Source organism: Meles meles, chromosome 7 (assembly GCF_922984935.1).
Source record: "Meles meles chromosome 7, mMelMel3.1 paternal haplotype, whole genome shotgun sequence".
NCBI classification, from domain to species: Eukaryota; Metazoa; Chordata; class Mammalia; order Carnivora; family Mustelidae; genus Meles; species Meles meles.
In genome coordinates, this window is record NC_060072.1 from 56,926,848 (window position 1) to 56,941,485 (window position 14,638).

Consider the following 14,638-nt stretch of genomic DNA (forward strand, 5'->3'; position numbering starts at 1 on the left):
GACAGACTTTGATCTTTTTAAGTAAGTTTTAGAGGAATAAGGAGCTATGGGATGAGAAATTAATGTTACTGGAAGGATCTGGTAAGTTTCTTGACAGAAGTGAGATTTGAGTTGGATCTTGAGAGATAGAATTCTGCAAGAGGGAGGAAGGCAGGCCAGGTAGAAAGAAGAGCTTGAACAAAGACCTAAAAGTGAGAGGTTTCATAACATTTGAGGAGAGTAAGGAGTAGCTACAGTGATTCTGCCAAGGTGGAGGGAAGGAATGCCTTGGGAGCCAGCACGTAGAGTAGGCTGGGTCAAGAGATGGAGAGTGCCACGTGCCCAAATAAGGAGGTAGAGCATTGTATAAGACACCATGAAGCCCCCTCCCGAAGCTTCCTGTGGCACAGCAGATTTGTGGTCCAGGGGGATCCCTCTGAAGGGTGGAGAGGTAAAGGGCCGCGATTGTGGGGGGTGTCGGACAAGGGAGATCTGTTTGGAGGCCATTGTGGTGGTAGAGGAGCAGATTAAGAGGATCTGAACTAGGGCTGCTGTGCTGGGAGTGGAAAGGAGGTAGAAACCAAACAGGGGTTTCATGCTTGCGTCTCAATGCCCATCCCCCATGTTTTCCGCCTCTCCCACTCTCCATTATAGCTGGTCATCTCCCATCACTCTTCATTGAAAAATGGAAACTATTGGAGCAGTGCTCCCTCTCCTACGAACCACCACGTCTACAACCGCCCGTGTGTCTGTATCATTGTGTTCATCCTTCCTCCTCAGGGGATGCAGAAAGTCCCCCTTATCAAAGGTCAGTACTTCCCCTCTGCTCTTTAAAGGTTTTTTTCTCCCTCATTACTCCTTCTCTTTCCTGCACCATCCCTCCTCCTCTTTTTCATATTCATTCCCACCAGCACACGGATGTGCTATTATTACCCGTCTTCCCCAAAGCTTCAATATATGCTACATTTCTCCCCACCTATAGACTCATTTACCGTGAAGCTTCTCCAAAGTATTGTCTAAACCTACTGCTTCCATTCCTTCACCGACACCTACAGATTACTATTCGGTTTGCTCCAATCCGGCCCACAGTGTTGCTTTGCCAGAGTTACTCTTTAATCTTTGTTATCCTAAACCCTATGGGTGGGTTTCTGTCTTATCTTGGTACTTTAGCAATATATATCTGACACGTTGGACCCCTTCCCTTCTTCACAAAACACCATACTTTCTTAGTTTTGTAACATCCATACATAAAAAAATCTTCTGGATTTTTTTGCTATATCGCTGGTCTCTTTCTCATGCAATTTTGCTGGCTCATCCTTGCAGACAGGACTTGCAAGAGATGAAGGACCTGATTATGGCATCTCTTCTCCTCTTCCCTTTCCTTGCTCTCTCTCTCTTCCTATCTCATTGATTGTCTTCCCTTCATCTATGTTCTCCCAAGGCATAAGTACCATCTCTACAAGGATGCCTTTTGAATGGATCTCCAATCCAGAGTTCTCCCCGTGGGGCCCCGGGTTGTTTTATCTGTCAACTTGACATCTCTACCAGGATGTCTCATTGGCATCTTAAATTTAGCATGTCTAAAACAAAACGCTTAATTCCCTGCTGTACCCACTGCCAGCTGGCCCTTTTCCTCCTTTTATGTCCCCAATCATGAAATGGCATCATCAACCACCTAGTTGCTTACACCAGAAACCCTGAGTCATTCTTAATTCCTCCTTTTCCCTCATCTCCATATCCCAGCCATCAGCAAGTTCTATCGGGCTTCCTCCCCAGCATATGTCTCATATTGGTCCATTTCTCACCACACTCACCGTCTTTCTGTAGTTCGAGCTGTTACTGCCTCTTACCTGGTCTAGTGCAGAAGCTTTGAGCTCGTCTTCCTACCTCTTGCCCCTTCCTCTTGCCCCCTCCTCTTCATAATTCATTCTTCCTGTGTCAGTGAAATTTCAAAAGCATAAATCAGACCAGATCCCTGCTCTGCTTCAATACTAACATTTGATTTACCATCACACTTAGAATAAAACCAGAATGGCTCGAATGGTCTCCAAGCCCCTTCATGATCTGGCCTCCGGCCACCCCTCACCCTAATCCAGTTATGGTCACTCCTCCTCAGTAAGGTCGATACAAAGATCTCGTTGCTGGTATTTGGACATGTGAAGCTCTTTCTCTCCTGATAGCCTTGATATCTGTTGAGCCTTGAACCTGGAATGTTTGCTCTTCTCTTGGGTCTTGAGAAGACCCTCTTGGCTCCTTCTCATCCTATAGAGATGTCTTCCTGACTCACAGTTATCCACATCGCCCTACTCATTTCCTTCATAGTCTTGATCACACTTTGCAACACAATGCTTATTTATTTGTCTGTTGTCTGTCTCCTCAGACTCAGAAACTCATCCTTCAGGTGCACACTTATAGTCTCAGCACCAAGCAATGCCCCCACTGTGAATCCGTAGTGTTGTCCATAAGGTAGAAATGGATCTGGTTATCCCATATACAGAGCAAAGGAGAAGGGGGAATTCCATTAAAGAGGAGAAGGGGATACTGGAAGACTGTAGACCCCTGTTGCTGTGAGAGGGCCAAAGGACACAGTAGGGGCTTTGGTGGGGGTGAGGGTGAGTACAGGTATGATTTCGTGTTGAGTGTGAGAGGTTTGCACGACTATTATCTGTCAGATGTGCACATAGCTCCACAACTTGGTGAAGAAATGAAGACTAGAGTTACAGGTTTGGAAAATATCTATGCCCAAATGATCATGAAAGTCATGGGCATGGATGAGACTGATTGTGGGGGGTCAGGGAGAAGGACAGTAGGAGAGAGACAGGCACCAAACCTTAGGCCTTAGGTGGTACCTGTAATTAGGGATGAGAACAGGGAGGAGTCTGGGAAGGAGACTGAGAGGCAGGAGGGAAACCAGAAGGAAGTATTACTGAGGTATAGAAAAAGCGAGATTTAAAAAAAAAAAAGAAGATAGTGAAATTTCAGTTCAATCCAAAAAGTATTTATTATGCTGTTCTTCTCCATATTTTGCTTTAGGACTACACATATAAATAAACTCTCATTGCTTGTGTGGGGGTTAGAGTCTGTTAGGGGAAATAGGATATGTAACAGCATTTATGTAAATAAATAATATATATTGACATGGAATAGCTCTATGTACTTTGTAAGTGTCTACCCAGATGTAAGGATACATGTTGAATATATTAGAGCAGTTTCTCATGGGGGGAGAGCAGAAGTGTGGAAGAAGATTAAAAAAGAATCAATATCTAAGAAAAACAGGAGAGGGTCTCAACCATGCAAGGGTGTTAGAATTCTGTGAGTGGAGCCTTCTGATCATTCATTTTTTTGTTTTTATTTTTTTAAGATTTTATTTATTTATTTGACAGACAGAGGTCACAAATAGGCAGAGAGGCAGGCAGAGTGAGAGGGGGAAGCAGGTTCCCCTCAGAGCAGAGAGCCTGATGCGGGGCTTGATCCCAGGACCATGAGACCATGACCTGAGCCGAAGGCAGAGGCTTAACCCACTGAGCCACCCAGGTGCCCCAGCCTTCTGATCATTTATCTATCTGTCCACTCCCTAGATTCTTGCAGGGTTTTTGTTTTTGTTTTAACACTGAAGCACCTTTTCCTTATTATAAAGTGCTAAATATTTGCTGTAAAGTCTTTAGGTCGTAGAGAGAATATAATTAAGAAAAGAAGCATCCCTTGGTATCCCATTGCCCAAATATAACCTATGCTAATATTTTGTAACTATGTACACATACATATACAAATGTGCCTATTTTGGATGCCTTTCATTATTTAAAAAATTGCTAGCAATTTTAAATTTTCAAATCACCGAGGAACACATCCTCTTTTGGCAAGACCCACTTGCATATCTCATGTAGACAGTGAAAGGGGAAGTATCTGTCTGCTTATTGTCCCAGGAAGAAAGTATAATAGAATATGTTTTGGTTTTACCAGGGTGGTAGTGGTCAAATTTGGTAGTGAACTTCCCCAATAACCTTCTACTTTTACTGACTTACAAAGAAGTCAAAGAACCTTCCTGAAGAAGAACATTTCTTCCATTGAGGTTATTAGTTCACATCCAATGTGTTAGTGGAAGCCCAGGTGGCAGGAAAAACAGGAGGAAGGGAGACATCTTCTTACCCACCGAAGAAGGGAAGCCTGGAGCCACCCACTGTTTCTACTCCCTGGGTTATGACCACATGTTAGGGAAAGGTCCTGGGTGGGTAAACACTGAAAATATTGTAACCCCAAAGAGCTCTAACATCAGAACTCAAGCCTGCTTCCCGTGATGTCTGATGTGCACACAGCTGAGCTGCACTCTGGGGAGAGACTCATCATCTCCCCTCTAACCATGAGCAACTAACAAGCAACCTGAGAGTCGCTGTTAAGTCTGGGTTACTCCAGCGCTCCCTTCAGGGAGCGGGACCTGGAAATACGGTGTTCCCTGCAGTGTGCAAGACCTAACAAAGGATTCATGGGCTTCCTCCTGCGGCACAAGTGTTCAAGGCTGGTGACAGAAGCTAGATGAGCCTTTGGTACGTTGACCAAATTTTCCATTTTCATTTGTTTCTTTCTCAGGTGGGACAGTAGTAGCAGATTGTTTTGGCCTCCATCAGAAACCCCTTCACTTACTTCTGGGACTTTTGAAAGGTGTCATTTGGGGAGGAAGGGTGAATTGGTCACGATTGATGGAATGAGTTGAAAGCCATTTATTTGGCTTTTAAATGAAACGAACTTGGTAGTAATCTCAAATAGATCAAGTCAAACCACACACACACACACACACACACACACACACACACACACACGGCACTTCTCTGTGCCAAGACTTCACAAGACAGATAGTCTACTCTCCACAGTCCTGTAGTTTATGTTTTAGTAGGAGAGTAGAGAAATGAGAGATGCATACTAAGCAGTTTGGCCTTGCCCAAAAGAGGTCTGGACTTTGCTCCTGGAAAGTAAGCTGACCTCTAAACCCTTGGAATATCCTGAGTGACGGGAATATCTGAGGCGTGGCCCTCAGACCCTGCCTGGTAGTCTAGGTTACTATAGGCTAACAAGGTGGGTCTTAGTGGGCCCCTTGGGCTACGTGACATGAGCACCACCCCTGGGGAGGTGGAGAGGCACAGGCTGAGTTCAGCTATGCGGGCAGTAATTTAATAATGAAGATCCAACAAAGCTCTGGACATTGAGGCCCGTGAAAGTCTTCTTGGTTGGCAATTCTCTCTGTGTAATGTCACACTTTGCTGATTTGTATCCTTTCCCTATAATAAATGTGGCTGTGAGTATAATAGTTTTCTGTGAGTTCTGAGTGGTTTGGGGAAGCCCCTGAAGTTGCAGTTGGCATCAGGAGTCTTGGGCAGACCAGGCATGTGGAAGACTGTGTCCTAAACCCTGAAGTTTGGTTAGCTTCAGGTACTAGACAAAACAAACCATTAGAAAAAAACCCAATACATGGAAGTGTTACCTTCAGATAGTGACGAGTTTCTGAAAAGAATAAAATATGGTGATGTAAAAGAGTGACAGGGTGTGGGTCTGTGCAGACTGGGTTGTTGGGGTCTGGAGCTGGATCTTCAGTGACAGGGCAGAACATTCCAGACAAAGCCAACCAGGGGCACGCAAGGCTTGTAAGGTGGGAACAAGCCGGGCTTTTTCAGAAAAAGGAGAAACGGTTGAGTGTGGATGGAGCGAGGGAGGCAGAAAGACACAGACGTAGGTGGGGTCCCTTCCACAAGGCTTTGTGTTTTGTTGCCAAGTATGAATGGAAATTCACCGGAAGATTTAGATAAGTGACTAGCATGACCTGCTAGTGGGTTTTTTTCTTTTACTTATTTATTCATTTTTAAATTCTGGGATAACTAACATATAGTGTTATATTAGTGTTAGGTGTACAACATAGTGATTCAACAACTCTATACATTATTCAGTCTTCATTATGGTAAGTGAGTTCCTTAATCCCCATCACCCATTTCATCCACCCCTCCCCATCCACCTTCCCTCTGGCAACCACCAGACTGTTCTCTATATTTAAGAGTCTGGTTTTTTTTTTTTTTTTTTGATCTCTCTCTCTTTTTTTTCTTTTTTTTTTGGTTCATTTGTTTTTTCTTAAACTGCACACATGAGTAAAATCTTATGGTATTTATTATTCTCTGACTGACTTATTTCATTTAGCATTATACTCTCTAGATCCACCCATGTTGTTGCAAGTGGCAAGATTTCATTCTTTTTTATGGCTCAATAGTATTTTATTATAAATAATATAATATATAATTATATATATACATATATATATAAAACTGCTTTATCCATTTATCTATCAATGGACATTTGGACACTTGGGTTGCTTCCATATTTTTGCTATTGTAAATAATGCTGCAATAAACTTAGGGATGCATATATCTTTTTGAATTAGTGTTTTCATATTCTTCAGGTACAAACTTTTGGGACTACATCAACATATAAAGCTTTTGCACGTCAAAGGAAACAATCAACAAAACTAAAAGACAACCTACTGAATGGGAGAAGATAGTTGCAAGTGATACATCCAATAAGGGGTTAATACACAAAATGTATAAAGAAATGATACAACTCAACACCAAAAATGCAAATAGCCTAATTAAAAGTGGGCAGAAGACATGAATAGACATTTCTTTAAAGAAGACATACAGATGAGCAATAGACACATGGAAAAGATGCTCCACATCACACATCATTAGGGAAATGCAAACCAAACCACAATGAGATACCACCTCACACCTGTCAGAGTGGCTAAAATAAAAAAAATAAGAAATAAAAAGTCCTGGCGAGGATGTGGAGAAAAAGAAACATTCATGAACTGTTGGCAGGAAGGCAAACTGGTACAGCCATTGTGGAAAACAGCATGGAGTTTCCTCATAAAATTAAAAATAGTATTACCATATGACTTACTTATGTTTTCTAAACATGCATACAGAATTTTATATAAAAGGGGTTACACTACTCATCTATTTGGTAGCTTGCCATGTTTGCTCAGGAGTATGTCATATTCAATCATATCTGTTTTGTGTGAGAAGTGCAATGATGTATATTTGCAGTGGGGCCTATGGGAGCACAGAGAAGGGCATTTTCAGGCTTTAGGAATCATGGAAGCTTTCCTGGAAGGGCAGTCTTGAGCCAGGTCATAGAAGATGAGAGGTATTCAGCCTAATGGAGGACATAGTGAAGGGAATCTTGGGCAATAGGGGGACCACATATGGGTACACAGGAGAGAAGCACAAGAGGGGTAGCATAGGTCTCCTGTACTGAATGCTGCAAGGCATTAGGACTACATCAAAATAAAAAGTTTCTGCGCAGCAAAGGAAACAATCAGCAAAACTAAAAAACAACCTGAATGGTTGGTTGGGGCACTGGACAAAGAGGCCACTGGAGTTGATTTTTTAAAAATTGAGATGAAATTGACGTATAACTTTATATTAATTTTTGGGGTGTATGACACAATGATTCAATATTTATGTGTGGTACAAAATGACCATCACAATAAGTCTAGTTAACCTTCATCTAAGCATAGTTGCAATTTTTTTTTCTTATGGTGAGAACTTTTAAGATCTACCAGAGTCAGTTTTTAAGAGGAGATAACCAGGAGTGTTAAAAGATCAGCTTCAGAGATATTGTAAAGATGTGATTTAAACAGGCATTATTGGATTACAGGGACAGAAACCACTTGAATAAGGGCAGCTGGTAATTTTAATGATATCACAGACAGTCTAATGGCTATCTAAGAATAGGAAACACTAGTGTTGTAACTAGAAAGTCAGGAACCAAAGCCACTCCCTCTGTTTTTCATGGTAAGAATCAGATTATCTGAGCACAGGTCATAACGGGACCTGTCCACTCCAGGTCCAATTAGCTTGGGTAGGTAGCAATTGCAAAGAAAACATGGGTTGGGCAGGCTTCCCAAAAGTCTTCTACAGCCGTCCCAATGGCTGAGAGTGCATAGAGCCAGAGTGCTCCCATCAGCTGTCCCACTTACCAGCTCTGTGATCTTGGACTCACAGCTTAAATACTCTGTGCTCAGTTTCCTTCACTAAAACATGGTAGTGTTTATTGGGCAATATTGTTATTTTAAGGGTTAAATGAGTTAATATATAATATGTAAGCACTGGCAGTTATTGTTAGGGATTGATGAGAGAATGAGAAAAATAAGAAAGAAGATTATACCAGAAGAAGTTCAGCAGTGAAGGAAAGGAGAGAAATACGGTCGTCATTTCCTGGGAAATCAGTAGGGATGGGGGCATGTACCTGGCACAGGAAGTATGAATACATTTATTGGTTCAAGGAGCTGAGAATGATACAATCCGTGAGAGCAAGGACAGAGAACTAATGGGGCATGGTTGTGGAGAATGTGGGAAGGTGTGGCATGAATGGTAGAAGTGGAGAAAGAGCAAAGTGTGAGGGGGACACTGAGGGTCATTGGGAAGGGAAAATTCGCCTCTGAGGGCCCCGCTTACTGCTGGGAAGGAGTTGGCAGAACCTCTATGAATAAAGGTCAACAGCATGTTTGAGGGCTTAAGGGAATCAAGACAGCTTCAAAATAATTTAGATGCTCCTCTTCTATGAAAAAAAAAAAAAAAACCCACAAGAACAAAACCACTTCATAAGAATCACCAGTTCCTCTCTCTTGTGGGCTCTAACAACATGCTAGACATACCTCTCTGATAGCACCTGTCATATTTTATAATAATGATTTGTCTGTCTGACCCACTTTCTTAAATGCTATCTGTATGGGTTGATAAACCTTAGTAGGTCAGCAAATTTTCCTTAGCTCAAGGTGTGAGTGAGAAAGAGGTACCCTCTCTGGACGAAGACAACTCAGAGGAAGGGGTACAAAAGTACTCTCTGTCAAGCCATCCTTTTGTGAAATAAATTATAAATTATAGGCAAACACTGGCATGGGTCAGAGTCAAGGACTGATGAAAATTTCAGCCCTTTCAAAAAACTGTCGAATAAATAAATTGTGTTGATGTGGTGAATTTCATATAAATCTATTAGAGATGTGAAAAAGGTAATTGCTGGGAACAATCTGAGCACTTGAAATTTGTTGAATGAATGGATGAGTACATGAGTAACATGGAAGACAACTGGGATGAGGAAGAAGGTACTCAAGTCTTCCTGGTTTATGATTTTCATGAGCAAGACAGAATCAGCTTGTGTAAAGAGGCCGCAAAACTCAGTGGTTAGATTTATCCAGGATTACGACTTGGTAGAGTAATATGGAGGAGGATCCAGCAAACAGATTTTGTTTTTCTAGTGGTCCTCAGAACCTCTGGAGTTGATCCCAGAAAGATGTCTTAAGGAGGCTTCCGCAAAACCATGTAAAGCCTGAAACCAAGCATCTTCTTGTGGATAGCCCATTAGTTCCTGAAGTGCCCTTGGATTATTCTGGGTACAGTGTGTGTGTGTGTGTGTGTGTGTGTGGTGGGGGAGTGCCTATGTCTTGTGACCACCATCTTCTGCTGGTTTGCATGAGGGTCACAGAGCACCAGTTCTTCCCTGCGCTGGCCCACGCCAATTCTTTCACAGGCCCAGTCCCAGGACCTGACCATCCTTCCGTGTGTGATGGTTTAGGGCAAAGGTTCTCAAACTTTCAGTGGATCTGACTCACTTGGAGGGCTTCTTAAAATGAAGACTACTGGATTTACCCCTAGAATGTGTGACTGAGTCAGCCTGAGGAGGGGCCAGAGTATTTGCATTTCTAACAATTCCCCAGCTGAGGCTAATGCTGTTTCTGGACTACACTTTGTTTAGAGTCCTCTTTCTTCACATCTTCTACCCAGCCTTGATTTAACCCAGCAAAGCACACCTCCTTTGTTCTCTGTGTCCCAATTCCTCTACTCCTTCCTCAATGGCAGCCCAGCAACTGTGGACTCTACAGTGGGAGAAAATTTGGAAGTTGGCCACAAAAGGAGATTTAAAATGTCTTTTCACTTAGCTGGGTCAACTCAGCTCAGGAGACTCAGAGTGCTCTCCCCACTGTGGCTGGCAAAGGCTGAGGTACAACTTTAGTCCTCTTTAAAGAACATTTCTGTGTGGCTTGGGTCACTCTTGGTAGCGGAACTCTTATTTTCAGAAGACTCTGACTCTGAGGAAATGACCTGAACTTCACTCTTGAAACTGCCCTACATGTCTCTTGGCTCAGCTCTGAGGTTTTCCCCAGCCCTTCTGCCCAGCTGGTCTCACCTTTTACTTTTCTCTTGTGTACCAAGGCAGACCTTGCCACGTTCCTTCCTCAGTGCCCCCAGAGGACCGACATTGTTTCCTTCTGGAAATTGTTAGTTTCCTAGTTATATATAGACTCCTTCTTTCAGTTGGAACATCCCCCAAGGGCAAGGCCCATGGCTTTTTTGACTTAGACTTTGAATGTCCCCCTATACTCCCTCATTGTAACATGTAGTCCAGTGCTGTAGGGTACACAGTGGGCGCTCCATAAATACAAGTTTTCCAAATGTAGACACAAAAACCTCCGTCTCATTCCACTTAGATACAGTTCACCTGATCTCCATCTGTTAATGTCCCTGTCACAGCACATGCTTGCATTTTCAGAGACCACTTAACTTGAAAAATACTTCTGTTCTTGCAGTAATACTAGAAAAGATCCAACTCTAGCTTCCAGTCAGAGGTTTGCCCCCAAGGATTACTACCACCAGGGAAATTCTTTTACTGGTGTTTGGAATGAGATGGACCTGTTTTTTCACTCTAGGTGCTCTGCAGGCACATGGATGTTGAAGACTGCGTGGGAAGAAGGAGGTTTATGATTATTGGCAATGAAGTAAATACTGCTGCGAGCCAGGAAAATTCAGTTCTACATCTTTGTATTTCATCTAATTGAATAATGACATCTGCAGAACACATAACTTTACTTATGCTTTTAAAATATCTATGACTATGAGAATGCTTTGAAAAGTGCAAGGGGAGAGGTAGATACAAAGTATATATTCTGTTTCTGCCTGCACACAGATTTGAAGGTTTCAGTTCTGACATGATATGTCTTCATCATTGGCGAATATCTCTGGGCCATTCTGTGTGTGTGAAATATACAGACTCAGACACACAGACACCCCCCCCCCCCCCCGCCAATCTGCAGTAGGATTTATTTTAAAGAAAATGTTACAGATACAGTTAAAACCCACTAGATACTCCTCCTCAATCTCGTTTCTCTCTTTCCTTTCTTAGAATTAGCCAACAGCCTGGATTAGGTTTTTGTCCTTCCCACACATTTAAAAAACTTTCTACTATATATATGGTCATAAATAAAATATAGAATTGGCTCTCATGTCCTTGTCACATGTCTTAGCCTCATGTACGCCATACTTACCATTCTGCAACTTTCCTTTGTTTGCTCAGCATTTATATATGTGTATACTTTTATTGAAGTGTGATTGAGATACAAAAAGTTGTACACATTTAGTATATACGTGTTGATGAGTTTGGACATGTGCATACACTTGGGATACCATCACCACGATCAAGATTCTAAACAGATTCATCAACTCATGGATACTTTTAAATAGTCTTGCCTGTCTGTGTCTGCCTATTTTTATACTAGCAAGGATTGCTTTAAAGATCTGTCCATAAGCAAGGGTATGCCAGGGATATCATGATTATACATTTATATGTTCAGGAGGGAGGTGAACTTGAAGCTTGTCTTTGAACATACCCAGGTGAGCTGACACATGTTTGTCAAATTTATACTTATAGAGTCAGATATACCATAGGTCATCTTCTGTCCCTTCTGAATACAATAGGGACATATTGCCAAAGTCTGATTTAATAGTTAGCTTCTTAGAGAGGTGTTAATGCTCTGCTCCCATTCCCAACATTTTAGAAGAAATTCTTCTGTGCTTTAGTCTTTGATTTTGGATTACTATCCATAAATTGGCACTAACTATTGCAAACCCATTTCTTAGAGAGCTGTTTACATATCCTCTTATTAAAGATAATAACTCACCAGCCTGAGAAAGGTCCTGTGCCTTGGTGGGAACTGTCATTCCAGAAAAAGGTCACTGAGACTGGGTCTTCCCAGTAGGAGTAAGACTTTGCATTTCAAACATTCTTGGGAAGCTCGAGCACACTGCTTCTGACTTACAAGCAGTACAGGCTCATGATAAATGAAGATCCTATTTCACATAACTGATTGCATTTGACATGAGAAGGATAGACCAGACCTTGACCCCAATTAATGAAATTGCCAATTGCTATTTACAAGGGTTTGCCCAGTGTCTGCGATATGTTTGTGAAATCTCATTAATTTGGATTTTGGGTTCCTTTAGAGAGGGCTGTCCTTTGCATTAATCTGTAGATTCTGCTACAGGAATGGTAAATATGGAAAGTTATATTGGGGATACATTTAACACACATAAGCATAATTCAAGCAAACTGAGCCCTCTCAGTGATGTTCTGCCAGTCTGTTTTTGAGTTGTTGCCAGACAAAATGGGTGCAGAGTGGTTATAGCAGCATTGCATGAAGACTGTGACCAAGAGCTGTCAGACCCAAGGCTCTTTCTTCTCTCCTACACCAATATATTTCTTCCTTATGGCCCCTTTTCTTCTTTCTGAGATCTCCTCCATTTTCTTTACTAATCAGTTTCTCTGTATGCTTGGGGATTGACAACCTTAGTTTGCATCTGGCCATCGTGTTCTTCCTGGGTCCAAACACCAAATGCCCAGTCTTCTAGCGTTGCCTATTTCAAATTCCCTATGTAACAACTTTCTTTAATGCAAAGCTTCAAGGGCCGTAGCCGAGGGCCAGACACATATTAATAGCCCTTGTTCTAAGCAGTCTTCCCCAGTTGGGAAACAGTCAAGTGTTACAAGTCTTGGCCACCTGAGCAGGACAATATCACTTAGATTTGGGCCATTGGCTAAGTCAAGCATTTGACAGTTGGCTCCTTTGGTCTGCTTGTGTCAAGGGAAAGAAACAGGGTCCACAGAAGATGAGACTTCAGTCCTAGGGACAGTCACACATTCACATAGCACTCCTTGACCTCCCTTCATCTTTGTTTTGATGTCATGTAGAATCAAAAATTTTGACTTGGAGTTCAGTTTAGTAGTGAGGCACAGGACCCCAGAGGCCCGTGTTGCCTTCCATTATTCTTACATATTGCACTGGCCCAGGGATGGGTCTTCACACTCTTCTCTTCTTCAGACTCTCCCTGAGAAAACTTCTGAGCCCGGGCTTCAACCATCCTTATGATGACTTCAAATTTATGTCTCCCACTCAGCTCCTCTCCAAATCCCAGACCCTCATGTCCAGTTTCCTCTTGGGCAACTTATCTGTATCTGAAGTTCACAAGTGTAAGTCAAAACTGATAATCCCCAATGACCTAAATTTCCCATTTACTGAATATCAAAGCTTTTCCTCACTTGTCCAAGTCTGAAAAGTCCTAACAGTTTTCAATCTTCTCTGCCAGTTATACTCACTCAGCATCACCCCCTTTTCATAATACCTATTGCTGCTGCTTTTGTGCACATCCCTTCCATTTCATTAGATTTGTATAATAACCTCCTCACTAGCAGATCTGACCCATTTTTTTCTCTTCTAATCTTTCTGCCACACCACAATCAGAATTCTCTTTCTAAAAATGACCTAATGTCAATTCCCTAATTAAAAAACTTCAATAGCTCCTCATTGCCTATAGGACAGATTCTGAACTCCCTAGCTTAGTTTATTATACCCTTGACAGTCTTCTCCTAACTGCCTATCCTTCCTTACACCCTTCTGTTCCCCATTGGTTTCCAGTTCTCAGTCACACCAGCTACCCACTATCGCCACATGTGCCAAGTTCTTCTGCAACTTCCCGTGTCTTTATAACGGCTCTCTGCCTGGAATATTATTGCTCTACTGATTCATAAGGGTCAGCTCAAAATCTCGAAACTCAAATCCTTTGGTCCAGTTGTCCTAAGGCAACTGCTTCCTCCTTGCCACTCCCAACGTTCTTTATCCATTCTTCCATTGAAGTACTAGAATTGTCTTCTGGTGGTTAGCAGACATACATGACCCACTTAGGGTCCAGGGATATAACACTGATGGTTGGTAGGATGGAGTATGTACAACTGATACTGTGGCGACATGTAGAGTACAAGGACTGACCAAAGTCGTCTTTAGTGGACACTTTTCCTCTATCGTCTTTTTCCCTTACCAAATTTGAGTACCTTCCCTATATTTCCATAATTTCCATACATCATGATTCTTGCCAAAAAGCCAAAACTCTTCTTCAGTGAGGGGTGCAGGTATGAGACCTCAGTTCCACCAACAGGAGCAACTGCATGAAACATGGGTCTGGCAGTGAGCAGTGCGAGGGGCCCGGCGATGCCAGGGCACTGATCTGGCTAGCCTGGTGATGAGGGCGTCTGGTTCTGTGGATGGCTGTGCTGAGCTTCAGGAAGCAGGTTCTTGGCAGTAAGGGCAGCAGTGTAAGCAAGGGAGGTCTTCGTAATACCACTGGGCTTGTTTCTGGCTGCAAATTTTCAGACTCAACCTCTGTGGCTCTCCTATGGAGTCTATGACCCACCCAATGTCTTGTAATGCATTTATTTTATGTTACAACTAGCTAGAGTGGATTGTATCATTCACCACTAAAAACCCCTTATTGACAGATAAATAGAATATATATATTCC